The sequence below is a fragment of the Pristiophorus japonicus genome, chromosome 5, assembly GCF_044704955.1.
Source record: "Pristiophorus japonicus isolate sPriJap1 chromosome 5, sPriJap1.hap1, whole genome shotgun sequence".
Classification (NCBI taxonomy): domain Eukaryota; kingdom Metazoa; phylum Chordata; class Chondrichthyes; family Pristiophoridae; genus Pristiophorus; species Pristiophorus japonicus.
The window spans coordinates 148,476,815-148,493,074 of NC_091981.1; the positions used below are offsets into that span (position 1 = coordinate 148,476,815).

At 47.8% G+C, this 16,260-nt stretch overlaps 1 protein-coding gene across 5 annotated transcripts in view; it reads right to left on the reverse strand.

The window, feature by feature from the left end:
* The window catches only part of LOC139263909 (uncharacterized), a 71,462-nt gene that overhangs the window by 7,355 nt on the left and 47,847 nt on the right, over positions 1–16,260 (reverse strand). The gene's annotated exons all lie outside the window — the stretch shown is intronic.

The following is a 16,260-nucleotide window of genomic DNA, read 5'->3' on the forward strand; positions in this document are numbered from 1 at the left end:
TTCCGTTGTTCGTGTTTTGAATGGAGTGGCAACATCCTAATTGGCAGGTCATGCGTCAACTCAGCGTTGCACACTGAATGATATCACGATCTGCCTCAGTACCATTTTTCTCGCGAGTGCAGGCAACAGCCACGCTGCGAACCTGCGCAAAATGGTGGCTGACGCGGGTTGCGCTTGAAGTGGGTGGAAACGAGGCACCCGCCAATTTTCTGCTGACAACGGCCTTAACAGCCAGTGCTAAGGTGCCGAATTTCATGGCCAAACTGTTTCATATTCCTAGGAATGTTGGCAAATGTTAAAGTTGACTGAATGGCCTTAGAAGCATAGCATGATTTAAGGGCCATATGTATTCTGAATGCCAACAATGTAATCATTTACAGTGTTGAAGAGCAACAAGAACTAAAAGATTGAGGAAAAAATGTCCAAAACAGATGTCTGAAAGGGAACACCTAGGAAAATAAAGGAAGAATGTGCCAGCAATAACATCTGGGTAGCAGAATATAGGCATGAGACAGGCCTGAATTTTAAGACCATGCACAATGCCATCTCAGGAAAGGTTAAGTACATGCAAAGAAACCATGCACAATGTACAAAACAATTCACCAGTCGTGGTGGTCAGGAGCTCTAATTATATCTTCACCTTGCGGGGTGGTTTGCTAGTGCTGGTGGGGAGAGTTTAGACTAATTTGGTCGAGGAGTGTGCACCAGGATATTGCAATAGAAAGGAGAAACAAAGGGCACAAAGGACTGGGAGAGACAGATAGCACAAATGTAAGAAATAGTACTGTTATTAGGTGGGGTCAGACTAAGAGAGAACACAGGATAGTCTAAGATAGGTTTACAGTGTATGTATCTGAATGCACTAAGTGTGGTAAATAAGGTTGGTGAGCTGCAGGTGCAAATAGCCACATGGGAATATGATATCATGGTAATAACGGAGACCTGGCTCAAATAAGGGCAGGATTGGGTATTAAATATTCCTGGTTATAAGGTGTTCAGGAAAGATAGGGAAGGAAAAATAGGAGGTGATGTGGCAGTCTTGGTTAAGGAGAATGTTACAGTGCTGGAGAGAGAGGATGTCCTGGAGGGGTCAAGGACAGAATCTATATGGCTAGAGTTAAGAAATAATAGAGGGGCCATTACATTACTAGGTGTATTCTATAGGCCACCAACTAGTGGGAAAAAATATGGAGGAGCAAATTAGCAGAGAAATTAAAGAGAGATGCAAGAACTATAGAATAGTGATAATGGAGGATTTCAACTATCCTAATATCGATTGGGATAGTAATAGTGTAAAGGGCAGAGAAGGGGAAAGATTTCTGAAGTGTGTTCAGGAGAACTTTTTTGATCAGTATGTTTCCAGCCCAACGAGGAAGGAGGCATTGCTGGATCTGGTTGTGGAGAATGAGTTGGGTCAAGTGGAGCACGTGGAGTAGGGGAACATTTCGGGAACAGTGATCATAGTATCATAAGGTTTAGATTTGCTATGGAAAAGGAGAGGGAGCAAGCTAGAGTAAGGCCAATTTCAGTGGTATGAGATGTACCACCAGGATTTGTGAATGATTTTTGGCTCTCTCGGGACCTGTATTCTCTGCCTAGAGTACCGACAGGGAAAAACCTACAGGGCAGCCCTGCCAACAGCGCTAAGTATGAAGACCTGCAAAAAAAGGAAGTTAAAGTTTTTATTTTTTAATTCTTTTTCAGCGATTTAGTAGGTATGGATTTTGTGAATGTTTTTTTTGTTCTTTGCAATTTTTTTTGTTGTTGTTTTTCCCCCCTCCCAAGGCCTCTCTCGCAGCACTTCTGGCCCCGGACGAAATTTGCCAAAATTCACGGTTTGCGCCGCAGATCCTCATGCAATGTTGATTTTTGCTGAATTAAAGGCCAAAAAGCGGGCCTAAAAATGGTAGCGCAGCGAAAATGGTAATTTTGGTGTAAAACTACTACTTTCGCTGAAAACCAAAATTCTAGCCCATAGAATCAAAGGTGTGAAAATTATGATGAATCTGTATAAAACACTGGTTCGACTTCAACTAGAGTATTGTGTGCAATTCTGGGGACTGCAGTTTAGGAAGGATGTGAAGCCATTCGAGAGGGTGCAGAAAAGATTAACGAGAATGATTCCAGGAATGAGGGACTTCAGTTACGTGGATAGACTGAAGAGGCTGGGGTTGTTCTCCTTAGAGCAAAGATTGAGAGGAGATTTGATCGAGGTGTTGAAAATCACGAGAGGTCATAAGAACATAAGAGAACATAAGAAATAGGAGCAGGTGTAGGCTATTTGAGCTTGCTCCACCATTCAATAAGATCATGGCTGATCTGATCATGGGCTCAGCTCCACATCCCTGCCCACTCCCCATAACCCTTTACTCCCTTCACTCAAAAATCTGTCTATCTTCGCCTTAAAAATAATCAATGACACAGCCTCCACAGCTCTCTGGGGCAGAGAATTCCATAGATTTACAATGCTCTGAGAGAAGAAATTTCTCCTCATCTCAGTTTTAAATGGGTGGTCCATAATCCTAAGATTATGGGGCCCAAGTTTCTGCCCCCTGTAAAAACGGTGCACCTCCATGAGGCGCGCCGACTTTCTAGAATAAAAAGGGCGGCGAAAAGTTACCTTCTAATTCTCCGAGCTCCTCAGGATGTCTTCGGCCTCGGCGTAGTGCAGCACAAGGGGTGGGGAGGCCTGAGCCAGGTCCCGGCGCTGAAAACAGTGCCGGGCCTCTGCACATGCGTGCTAGAGTGTGCGCGCATGTGCAGTAGTTCCTCGAAACCGGAATCTCTGCAACTCTGCATGGGATGGCCCGAAGCACGCCGTCCCTAGCCCTGGCTGAACGGGCTCCCCGGGCATTGAAGATGTGCTTAAATAGTTATCGGGACTTGGGCTTCCTAGAAACACCCACACCGATTATAGCTGGGATGATGATCAGTAACAGAGCAGAAAACTCACACACAACTCCTGTTGACAGACGCAGCTTGCACCATTTAACAAGACTATGTTCTGGCTGTGAGAAAACACTCCAGGTAAGTGACTGATACAAACTCGTGACTGAAAAGCTCAGATGTGGGACCTGCCCGATATTGACGTCTCTGAGCTGGACTCGAGATCCTCGTCTTTGAACATTCTCTGACAACCACAGATTTCGGCAAAGTAAGGAGATGACACTCCAAGACCGCATCCGCGGGAAGCGTGCCTAGACTGGGGAGAAACGCCCTGTTTTTATTCCGGACTGGTTGGAATTCTAAAAGTGGAATCTTGCAATCTGGAAGCAGCAAATTAATAAACACCTAAATTAATAAGCGTCTAGGTACAAAATACGCCAATTCTGGTGCGTGCTCCAGTCAGTAAGGTAGGACTTTGAATTTTTATTACTTGATTTAATGTTCATTTATAGTTATTTAAAAATTATGATGGTTTCTATGCATCTTTATGGTTAAAAGTGAAATGTTTAATGCTTTGTATAATCCCCTAACTTCCATCTAACTTCTCTTCCCCCCCCTATCTCTCGCTGCCTGTGCTTAATTTATAAAGTGTAGGCAAGGTTTTCTGAGCGTACAAAAATCTACACATACTCCATTCTAAGTTAGTTTGGAGTAAGTTTTCGCTGCCTAAACTTGCAAAACAGGCGTAAGTGGCTGGTAATTCTCCCTTTAGAAAAAAAAATGTTCTAAAATGAAACTATTCTAACTAACTAGAATTGGAGCAAACTAAATGCCGAGAATTGCAATTTCTAAGATACTCCATACTAAACTAGTTGCTCCAAAAAAATAGGAGCAACTTGAGCCCTGTATCCCCTAGTTTTAGTTTCCCCTATAAGTGGAAATGTCCTCTCTGCATCCACCTTGTTGAGCCCCCTCATTGGGCCCAAGTTTCGGGCCGCGCCGACCTGGACGCCCGTTTTTCGCGCCAGAAAGTACGCCGAAAGAAAACTTACCTATTCTCCGGCTTCCTGCAGGTCCCCGGGAGCTGGGCGCGGCGCAGCACGAGCTGTGGGGGGTGGAGCCAGATCCCTGCGCTGAAAACAGTGCCGGGACCTCTGCACATGTGCGCTACAGTGGGCACGCATGTGCAGTAGCTCCAGGCGCCCAAAACTGTGGGAGGGGCCCGAAGCACGCAGCCCCTAGCCCTGGCCGAATGGCCTTACTGGGGCTGCGTGGATAAGGCTCCTCCCACCTGACCTGACCCGACCCCCGCTCTCCCCCCCGCCCCCTGTGACCCGCCCCCCGCGCCCCCCCCCCCGGCGACCCGACCTCCGCGCCCCCCCCAGTCCTCCGTGACTCTCTTTCCCCCTTCCCCCCCCCCCGGACCTCTGCGACTCCCTCCCACCCCCTGCGCGACTCTCTCCCCCCCCGGATCTCTGCGACCACCCCCTCCCACACCCCCCGAGACCCAACTCCACCTTCCTGTAAATCCAGCCCGAAGTCTTAGGCCTGGCCGTTCAGCCTCCTTCTCTCCCTTCACCCCCCCTCTCTGCTTCCCACCCTCCCTCCTTCCCTCCCTTCCTCCTCTCTCCTTCCCTCCCTCCATCCTCTCTCCTTCCCTCCCTCCATCCTCTCTCCCTTCTCCCCCCTTCTCCTCTCTCCTTCCCTCCCTCCTCTCTTCTTCCCTCCCTCCCTCCTCTCTCCTTCCCTCCCTCCTCTCTCCTTCCCTTCCTCCTCTCTCCCTTCTCCCCCTCCATCCTCTCCCCCCCTTCTCCCCCTCTTCTCCCCCCTTCTCCTCGCCCCTCCTCTCCTCCCCCCACCCCCCTCCTCCTCCTCCATCCTCCTCCCCACCGCCATCCTCCTCCCCACCGCCCTCCTCCTCCCCCACACCCTCCTCCTCCCCCACTCCATCCCCCTCTACCTCCCTCCTCCCCCTCCCCTCCACCCCCCTTCTCCCCCACCCCACCCCCCTCTACCTCCCTCCTCCACCTCCCCACCCCCTTCTACCTCCCCACCTCCCTTCTCCCTCTCCCATCCCCCTCCACTCCCCCTCCCACCCGCCTTCTCTCCCTCCCACCACCCTTCTCCCCCTCCCACCCTCCTTCTCCCCCTCCCACCCCCCTTCTCTCCCTCCCTCTCCCAACCCCCTTCTCCCCCTCCCCTCGCTGTCAGAAACACAAACACTGACAGAGAGTGAGAGACACACACACAGACAGACAGAGAGATAGAGACACTGACAGAGACACACTGTGGGGGCCGTCCCAGCGCACTGTTGGAGGACTCCCGGTGCTGCAGTCGGTAAGTAGAAAATGTTTTATTTATTGATTTTTAAAACATTTTTGTTTTTTATTAATTTTTTTTGATTGATTTATTGGTTGATTTATTGATGTATTTATCATTTTGTATTGATGATGGCTCTTTATTTGTAAAACTGAAGTGTTTAATGTTTGTAAACTTCCCTTTAAACCCCCCCTCCCCCACTTTCCCTACGCCTAAATTGTAAACTACGCCTGATTTTCTAAAGTGTAGACAAGGTTTTTTCGAATGTACAAAAATCTTCACTTACTCCATTCTAAGTTAGTTTGGAGTAAGTTTTCACTGCCTAACCTTTGAAAACAGGCGTAAGTGGCCGGAGACACGCCCTTTTGAAAAAAAAATTCTGTTCCAAAGTGAAACTGTTCGAATTGACTAGAACTGGAGCAAACTAAATGCCGAGAATTCAAATTTCTAAGATACTACATTCTAAACCAGTTGCTCCAAAAAAACTTGGCCCCATTATCTTATAAGTTTCAATAAGATCACCACTCATTCTTCTGAACTCCAATGTGTATAGGCCCAACCTACTCAACCTATCCTCATAAGTCAACCCCCTCATCTCCGGAATCAACCTAGTGAAACTTTTCTGAACAGCCTCCAATGTAAGTATATCCTCCCTTAAATACAGAAACCAAACCTGTACGCAGTACTCCAGGTGTGGCCTCACCGATACCCTGTACAGTTGTAGCAGGACTTATCTGCTTTTATACTCTATCCCCCTTGCAATAAAAAACAACATTCCATTTACCTTCCTGATTACTTGCTGTACCTGCATACTAACTTTTTCTGTTTCATGCACAAGGACCCCCCAGATCTCTCCATACTGCAGCACTTTGCAATTTTTCTCCATTTAAATTATAATTTACTTTTCTATTATTTCTGCCAAAGTGGATAACCTCACATTTTCCCACATTATACTCCATCTGCCAAAATTTTGCCCACTCACTTAGCTTGCCTATATCACTTTGCAGATTTTTTGTGTCCGCCTCACAATTTGCTTTCCTACCCATCTTTGTATCATTAGCAAACTTGACTACATTATACTCGGCCCCTTCATCCAAGTCATTAATATAGATTGTAAATAGTTGAGGACCCAGCACTGATCCCTGCAGCACCCCACTAGTCACTGTTTGCCAACCGGAAATGACCCATTTATCCCGACTCTCTGTTTTCTGTTAGTTAGCCAATCTGGACAGAGTAGATAGAGAGAAACTGTTCCCATTGGCAGAAGGTTCGAGAACCAGAGGAAACAGATTTAAGGTGATTGGCAAAAGAACCAAAGGCGACATAATTGGGAGCAGTGAGTGGTTAGGATCTAGAATGCACTGCCTGAAAGAATGGTGGAGGCAGACTCAATCACGGCTTTCAAAAGGGAGTTGGATGAGCACCTGAAAGAAAAAATTTGCAGGGCTACGGGGAAAGGGCGGTGGAGTGGGACTAGCTGAGCCGAGATGGGCTCGACTGGCTGAATGGGCTAATTCCGTTCTCTAACCATTCATTCATTCAGCCAATTTGTAACTCAAGGAGATCACTAATAACAGCATTTGATGGCCAACCAATTGGAGGAACACTTCACTCAGAAGCTGATTCATTGGAGAATCCTTCTACGAGGTCTTACAAATGAATCCTGCAAACACGGTTATAATTCAAGTTGTTCTTAATGGATTAGTTAAATTAGCAATACTGTTAGCGAGGGTATTGTGTTTCAGTTGAGTGAGCTGGTAGTACTCTGATCTCTAGGTTTAAAAGCTCTCTCCTATATATGAACAGTTGAACATGCATTCAGCTACACGATGGACCCCCACCAGCACTTTTAAAAGGGAAAGATCCAATTTGCAGGTAAGTTGATTATTTCTCTTGTACTTGCTGTTGCAGAGTTTTTATAAATACTGGTTTGCTGGAAGACATTTATAAGGTTGTTAAGTTTGCAGGGAGTGCTGCTGGACATTGGGGAGGTGTTAGCTCCTACTGGAAGGCCTCTGACTATACCATTTGCTTCCAATTATGTGGGCTCTACTTGCAGACACGACAGGGAGATAAAGCAGAAGCACCAAAGACAAGCTGCTCGCAGAGGGAGGGGTGGAAGGCCCCCATCAGGAGGCCTTACCTTGCTAGGGTCTTCTGGGAGCAGTTCTCCTACCTGCACCTAGACCAGAAGCAGTGTGTTTGATTACTCCACTTCACCAAGGAAATGGTCACAGATCTTTTCCACCTCTTAGAACCAGACCTGCAGCCTCAGAACAGAACAATGACAGCACTGCCAGTGGCACTTAAGGTGACTGTTGCCCTGAATTTTTTCGCCAGTGGATCTTTCCAGGATGGAACAGACGATATAGTAAACATCTCACAGTTCGCCATCCATCGCTCCATCTGGGAGGTCACAGAGGCTCTATACTCCAGGAGAGGGGACTTCATTGTCTTCTCTCTAAACAGAAAGAAGCTGGAGGAGCGTGCATGTAGCTTTGCCACAATATTGGGCTTCCCCATGGTACAGGGCGCCATCGAGCTGCGTATCAACGGTGACATGTAACGTAACCGCAAAAGCTACCACTCACTTAATGTGCAGTTGGTGTGCGACCGCAACCAGCATATCATGATGGTGAATGCCTGGTTTCCTGGCAGCAGTCATGATGCCTTCATCCTGCACCAGTCCGCAGTGCCAGCAATCTTCCAGCCAGCACGTCGAACCCAAGGGTAGCTGCTCGGTGACAATGCTTTCTACTCTATACCTGGTTGATGACTCCACTCTGCAACCCTACCACTCATGGCCAGCAATCATATAATGAGAGCCATGCAGCCACCAGGAACATCATTGAGCATCAGGGTGTTCAAGCAACAGTTCTTCTGCTTTGATCGTTCAGGAGGAGCCTTCCAGTACTCGCCAGATCAGATGTTCCAATTTGTGTTGTCTGCTGCATCCTCCTCAACTTGGACATCATGAGAGAGACAGCCCTTGGCACCACAAGTTCTGCAACGACCTCAGGAGGAAGAGGAGGATGAAGAGGAAGGGAGGAGACAATCTGCAAATCCTCACTCTGGATGGGCTTTCTGTGAGCGCATCATCCAACTCCGTTTCCCCTGAATGAAACTCCAAATCCCCATTGCTCAACACTTCCCCACCTTACCATCCCTCTGTCACAGAACATAACAGCATCCACTTGATCGCAATGCTGATATTGGAGCCATCATAAAACAAACATTCCAAACATAGTTTATAAATAATTCATTCCAATGCTACATAACAACGTCATCTAATCACCCTTGCACATTCGCTTAGTGCCTGTCTTTAGTGTGCCTTTGCCTATGCTCGTGTTCCTGTGCTGTGCTACCCCAGTGGCTGCAGCATAGCTGGTAGAAGGCCGATGACTTTCAGTGGAGGAGACTGCAGATGGTCTTGCAGGATGACATCGAGCAGCTCTAACCCAAGAAGGCCCAGCTGTAGACTGTACCACCTCGGCATGGGTGGCAGCAATCTGGGCTGTCGGGCTGAAGGGCAACAAAAAGGGCACTGATGGAGTGGCAATAGTGGAAATAGAAATGCTGACATCCTGAGAGAGGACAGCAGGTTCGTGCTCCACAGAGCCACTGGCACTCCCCTGGGGCAGCGCCATAGCAATCTTAGTAATCTGTTGGAGGACAAATTGCTAGACTGCTGTGAGATGCTGCAAGCCTCTTTGAACACTGGTAAATGCAGCCACGATAGCAGCAGTCAGAGCTTGCATGGCAGAAAGCTGAGCTTTAACTCAGTGCTCAGACATTGGATCGCTTCCGCTTGTGCTGCAATAGAAGTGTAGACTTTGCCTATCACACCCTACATCATGTTTGAGTTCACAAGTGCTCTAATGGAGTTGCCCATCACTTCCATCCTGGAAATCATGGGCTCCGGGGCTCTGCGCGAAGCCCTGTGCAAGATTGGAGCTGGAATACTCCATGCTCCTTGACAGTGACAACTGGATTTCTTGCAGGCCTACCATTGCACCAAGCATTTCTGTGTGCATGCCCATCACTCTTCTTCTGAAGGTCCCCTCATTGAATTCCTCTTCTGATTCCTCTGCAGCAGAACTCCTGTGCGACCTCGCTCTCCAGGGAGCTGGCACCTACACTACCCTTTCCATCTGCCCTGCCTGAAGATCACTCGTGCCCGGTGACTTACCACGTGCAGATCTTGCCTCTATACTACCCTCTAAAGTACACACAGTGCCATTTTCTGAGCTGGTGCCTGGGAGTGTCAGATCAAGTGATGGTGTCTCTTCTTCTCCATCACTCTCCTCCTCTTGTTCTTCCTGCACAGGCTAGGCTGCTTAGAGTTCTTGGTTAATTGAAAGGAGAAATGCAAACGGGTGGGGGAAGGGGGGAAAGCAAGAGGTGCATGCTTACATCATCAGCAGCTTGTGAGTGAGAAGAGATTGTAGGATGAGGAGGAAGTGGGATGTGAGAAGGGGGATTAGGTATAAGCATACCATCATCAATGCTTTCAACCTCGCCGATTGCCATGGCCTCAGTGACGACCCCTCCAATGATATGCAGCACCGTCTCCGCCAGCTGGGTCAGGTTCTATAGCTGTGCCTGCCCCCCGACTGTTAGCTGGTGCTGGTTATGTGCCATCTTGGCCAGCAAAAGGGAAGTTTGTCAGTGATTGTGGTGCAATGTATTTGGCTGATGTACCTGTCATGCTTGAATAGCTGGCAGTGTGTGCAAGGTGTAAGATGTGGGTGTGAGGCTTGCAACAGTATGTGAGGATGAGGTGAAGCTCTGAATGTGAGGTATGAGTGGTGATTGATAGAGTTTGTTGAGTAGCTGAGTGATGGGTGCATGCGAGGCTCGTAGTGCAGTAATTGGTATATGACATTTGAATTCACAGACGTTGACCACTAATGTGAGGTCATTAAACTTCTTTCGGCACTAGATCCAGGTCCTGGGGAAAAGATTGGTGGCACTGACCGCATAGCAATCTGCTCCCATTGCCTTCTTGCATCTGTCTGGAGGACCTCCTGGCACCCTGTGCTAAGAGGATCTGTCTCCTCCTTTCGAAACCGTGCACTAAACCCACCAGTGCTGCATCGGAGACCCGAGGTGCCTTTTCTCTGTACTGTTGAGTTAATTGTGCATAAGAACATAAGAATTAGGAGTAGGAGTAGACCATAAGGCCCCTCAAGCCTGCTCTGCCATTCAATAAAATTATGGCTGATCTTCAACCTTAACTCCACTTTCCCGCCTGATATCCATATCCCTTGATTTCCCATGAGTACAAAAATCTATCTATCTCAGCTTTGAATATACTCAATGATTCAGCATCCACATCCCTTTGAAATAGAGAAGTCTATAGATTCACAACCCTCTGAGTGAAGAAATTCCTCCTCACCTGAATCTTAAATGGCTGATTCCTTTTCCTGAGACTATGCCCCTAGTTCTAGACTCTTCAGCCAGGGGAAACAACCTCTCAGCATCTACCTTGTCAATGCCTCTCAGAATCTTGTATGTTTCAATGAGATTGTTTCTCATTCATCTAAATTCCAGAGTATAGGCCCAATCTATTCAATATCTCCTCATAGGGCAACCCTCTCATCCCAGGACTCAATCTAGTGAACTTTTGTTGCACTGCCTCTAAGGCAAATATATCCTTCCTCAGATAAGGAGACCAAAATTTTTCACAGTAGTCCAGGTGTGGTCTCACCAAAGCCTTGTATAATTGCAGCAAGGCATCCTTACATTTTCCTTTGCTATACTAACAATGAGGCATCTCCCCTTTAAGAAGTGCAGACTGCATTTCACACTACAGGCTAACTTTAAATAGAGATCACACTTGCCATGAAATTGGGCCTCCTGCTGATCGCTGAGCTGACCAGCAGTGTGTTCAGTGCTGGGCTCAGTACTTCACTCATGTACAACAGCAGGCAGCACGTATTTTGCGTGCTCCCTGCATGATTTTTAACGGGCGCAGGCAGATCATGCATTACAATCCTTTCGCACCTTTTTGGGCCTTATCCCTGATTATTTTGCTGGGCTCTGTATAGCTCTTGCATTTTATTACATGTAACAGTCACTTCAGTTTAAATGTAATTAATTGTGAAACACTTTGAGATATTTTGACATGATCAGGCACTATAACAATTTCCATCTGCATAATAAATGCTATGTAATTTAAACCTTTCAACTCCACCAATTTTCATTCAGCAGACCTGGGTTTTGACATGTAAAACACATAAAAGATTTACGTGACTGTGTCAACTTTCCAAGTCTGGGCTTTTGATTTGCCAATAAATTATATTAAAACTGGTTTTGAGCCAACAAAACTTGTGTTTTTCTGAACTTGTTCCCACCTCTAAAATGGAGGCTGAAAGCCAGATGAGAGAATGAACATGTAAACAAAAACTTTTAAATGTAATGCTGTAGTAGAAAAAATGGTTAGGAAATATAAGATAGATTAGAGAGGACACAAATGGAGTAAAATTAAAGTTAAAAAAGACAGAGAGAGAATGGGAAAGAAGATAGAATAGGAATAAAAAAGAGATAAAAGGATGAGGATAATTACAGTGATGATTTTTATTTTTACTTTAAATTGTGTTTCTTTTAATTTTAGTTATTTCTTTAATAATGCCAGCACCGATGTTTGAATAGTTGTATTGTTACAATATAAATTTTAACATAAAAAACAAAATTAGTCAGCTCAGTGAGACTGAAATTTTCAGGAACCTGTTTCCAATCTAAAGATTAAGTTATTCTTTTTTATTGAAAACACATTATAATACTTTCAGCACTCCCATGCCCCCAGTGAGGAGCCACGCTTGAAGGGAGCACTGGTTGGACACTCCGGGCTACAGTGTTATAGTCCTCTCTCCAACATGAACTCCATTTGAGCGCAAATCCCCTTTGACAGCACTAACTTTACTCTCCTAAAGCACACGTTTATTATATATGCATCTCGTTACTTGTGGCCCTAGTGGTAGAAAACAAATTTCAAGTGCAGCAGACTGCATGCTGTGAAATTGCTAGCCCGTTCTCAGAGCTGGAAATTTGGTCCTGCCCATTTTGAGGCGTTATTGCTAGTGGGGCGGTAAGTCTCGCGCCTTCTAAAAGTTTGCGCCTCTTACCGGAAATTTGGTTGAATCGCACCGAGGGATAGAGGGCGCTAAATCAGGTTTTCCACACCTGTGCTCGGGCACTCCAACTGAAAATCGCAGCGCAAAAATGGAAGATGAAATGCACATGCTCCGAGGCCTGCGATAAATCCAGGTGATTCTTAAAGGCGTGGCACTTTAAATATACGCGTGTACAGTTCCAACTGTGCACTCTGAGCACAGCTGGAAAATGGAGGAGTAGGAAGGTTGTCAGCGTGCAGACTGCTTCTCAGCCAGGGTCACTGAGGCCATGATAGAGGTAATTAAAAGGAAGTGGATGTGCTGCAGCATCCAGGAGGAAGGAGGCCTGTCCCACGAGTTGATCACAGGTTTTGGAGGGAGGTGGCACAGGATGTTTCTGCAAGAGACACGGTGCCGCGAACTGCAACACAATGTCGGAAGAAGTTCAACGAACTCATCAGGGTGAGTACCCTTTCTATTAATACAGCAATGCTATGATATAAACCTCACTGCCTCACACAATGTAATGTCTTTACAGTACCTGCCCCTTCTCTATCTGTCCCAGGCCATGGTCTTGGTTGGTGAAGCCACCTAAAAAGTGGTGGCTCAGTTCAGCAGCCATGCCCTGTGCATGCAAGCGTCGCGTACTTTCATGTTCCCTGTTCAGTCTCATCCCTCCTTGCACTACCCTTTCACTCTTGATATGCATTTGCAAAATGTCAGCCTGACCCATAATCCTAGGTGGCTCTCATCTCATCTCATCCCACCATTCCCATATGCAGCCACGCAAATACTAATGGACATCTGCAAACTTCCAGACAGTAGGAGCTATTTTATTCTGGAAGGCACATGTACCACATGACGAGCTGCACACAAACTCACTCCTGCTTTTTCTTATTGCAGGTGAAATTAGCTCATAATCATCAAAAACAGCATCGCACCGGAGGTGGAGAGCCTGATCTACAGGATCAGTTGGCGCAGTGGTGGGTGGCGAAGCAGATGGTATGTGAATGGCGTTTGCGACTTATATGAGATCTGTGACCCTTGATATCAAAAGGCCTACCCACTTTATATATAAATGTCCAATGCCACCTTCCTCTTACCTCCCTGCCCCCTCCCCTGCTGCTCACCACACGTCTGCTGCTTTGTGCTTATAGATGATGATCCAGAAGGGCGGATCCGTCATCATCGGCCGATGGGGGAGATGACGAGGGAGGGAATGACAGTTTGTTGAGTGAGCGGGATGCTCCATCAGTCCCACCAAGTAGGGAAACCACATCGGTCGAAGACCTTGAATTTCTGGGGTTCGAAGAGCCTGAGGCTCCTGGCTAGAGTGGTCTACAACAATGCACAGCGCAAGGGCAAGCTCAGAGGTCAGCCGCCCGGAGGGTGAGTTGGCTGAGAGGCAGGCAGACATGGTCCTGTACTTGGAGATTATGTCCAGGGTGTCCAAGCAAATGCACCGAGAGCTCATGGGTGCATTGGAGAAGGTCCTGCAGAGCATGCGCAGCTCCACCACCTCACTGACCTTTGAGCGGGAAAATGGAGGAGCAGGGAGGAAGGCAGATAGCGCATCGTTTCTCAGCCACAGCCCTGGAGGCCTTGTTGGAGGCTGTTGAGAGGCACAACAATGCACTACATCCTGTAGGAGGAGGAAGGCCATCGCCAAGGGTGTTCAGGATATTGTGGAGCGAGGTGGCCCCACACGTCTCTGCCCACAACATGGTGGCCAGGACAGCGACACAATGTGGCAAGAAATACAACGAACTCACTAGGGTCATCAGGGTGAATACCCTTTACAATAACCTTGCATTGCGTTCATGTGAGCCTCACTGTCTTACACATTGTAAAAGCTTTACACTGCCCACCCCTTCTGGAGACACCCTAAAACGCTCTATCGCCTCACCAGATATGCATCGCACATCCAAGCGTCTCTCACCCTCTAACTCCCGACTCAGACTGAGGACACCCACCGACACCTTTTAACTCTCCATGCCTTCCGCCTCATACTTACTCATAGCTCTTTGTCCTCAAATCCCACCATTGACACATCCACTGTGTGCTGCCACACAGGCTGAGATGCAGAGATTCAAACCTCGTGACATTAGTATTGAACCACTTACTGTAGACTCATTGTGGTACACAAATAGCTCATCAACATCATAGGCAGTCCCTCGAAATCGAGAAAGACTTGCTTCTACTCTAAAAGTGAGTTCTAAGGTGACTGAATAATCCAATACAGGAATTACAGTCTCTGTCACAGGTGGGACAGACAGTTGTTGAAGGAAAGGGTGGGTGGGGAGTCTGGTTTGCCACATGGTCCTTCCGCTGCCTGCGTTTATTTTCTGCAGGCTCTCGGCGATGAGACTCGAGGTGTTCGGTGCCCTCCTGGATGCTCTTCCTCCATTTAGGGTGGTCTTTGGCCAGGGATTCCCAGGTATCGGTAGGGATCTTGCACTTTATCAAGGAGGCTTTGAGGGTGTCGTTGAAACGTTTCCTCTGCCCACCTGGGGCTCACTTGCCATGTAGGAGTTCCGAGTAGAGCACTTGCTTTGGGAGTCTTGTGTTGGGCATGCAGACAATGTGGCCCGCCCAACGGAGCTGGTCGAGTATGGTCAGTGCTTCAATGCTGGGGATGTTGGCCTGTGCGAGAACACTGACGTTGGTGTGTCTGTCCTCCCAGGGGATTTGCAGGATCTTGCGGAGACATCGTTGGTGTTAATTCTCCAGCGATTTGAGGTGTTTACTGTATATGGTCCAAGTATACAAGTATACGAGTAGCTACAGACCCACTGACAACTTTTTGTTTTGGTTATTGCAGGCCAAACTCACCCACAACAGGCGAGACCAGGAGCGGACGGGAGGTGAGGAGCATGACCTCCAGGACCTTACTGCGATCGAGGAGCGAGTGCCCGCCCTCATGGACGCACCAGTCGGGGCAGTGGTGGCCGGCAAGGCAGACAGTGACGGTTTGTGAATGAGATGGACGTTATCTCTGAGACCCCTCACCCTTGAACCCACATGTCTCACAACATGTAGCTCCAAAACAACGATGTCCCCTCCTTCTTGCCTTCCTGCGCCACCCCCCCCCCCCAACAGCTACCCACACTTGTGTTGCTTTGTGCTTACAGATGATGAGCCAGATGAGCCGCAGCCTGACCGTCAGCCGCTGTCATTACACGAAGGGGAAGATGAGGAGGATGTGGAGACATGTGTGGTGACAGAGCGGGTCCCGATCTCAGTGCCAGTGAGTGGGGAGACCAGCTTGGTGGAGGACACCACCACATTCCTGGGGTTTGTTGATCCTGGCGTTCCTGGCCCCAGTGGCCTGCAACAATGCACAGCACGAGGGAAGCTGAGGGGCCAGCTTTCCAGAGAGTAAGTCGGCCGAGAATGCCTACTCAGAGTCAGGCAGCTAAGCACTTGGATTGGGAGGCTATGTCCAGGGAGTCTACGCAGGTGCACTGTGAGATTATGTGTGCATTGGGGAGGGTGCCACAGAACGTGAATTCACTTGCTTTGCTCATGGCAGAGGCTGCATCAAGCCTATACCTCGCAGCAGTCCACTGAGCCAATCCCGCCCCATCTAAATCGGGAAGTGGCCACAAAGAGTGACAGTGGGGTCCCAGAGGTGATGGCATGTGCCATGGTTAACGTGGCAGCAGCCATGACATCACAGGCCAAAGCCATGCAAGGTCTTGCAGACATTGGTTGCTGCAGGCACTGAGGCCACATTGAGGAGGAGCATTAAGCGTGGGAGAGGGTGAGGCAGAAAGATGGGAAATGTCAGCATAAGGCCCACTGAACAAATGTCTCCCAAGGGACCTCTGTAGAAATATAATGAAGACTCATCTTTGTTTGGGTTCTTTGAAGGGGCGGGTGCTCCATTTTGTTTTATTTGAGAGTGTGGGGTTTTTGGGGTTGTTTGAGCGATGTTTGA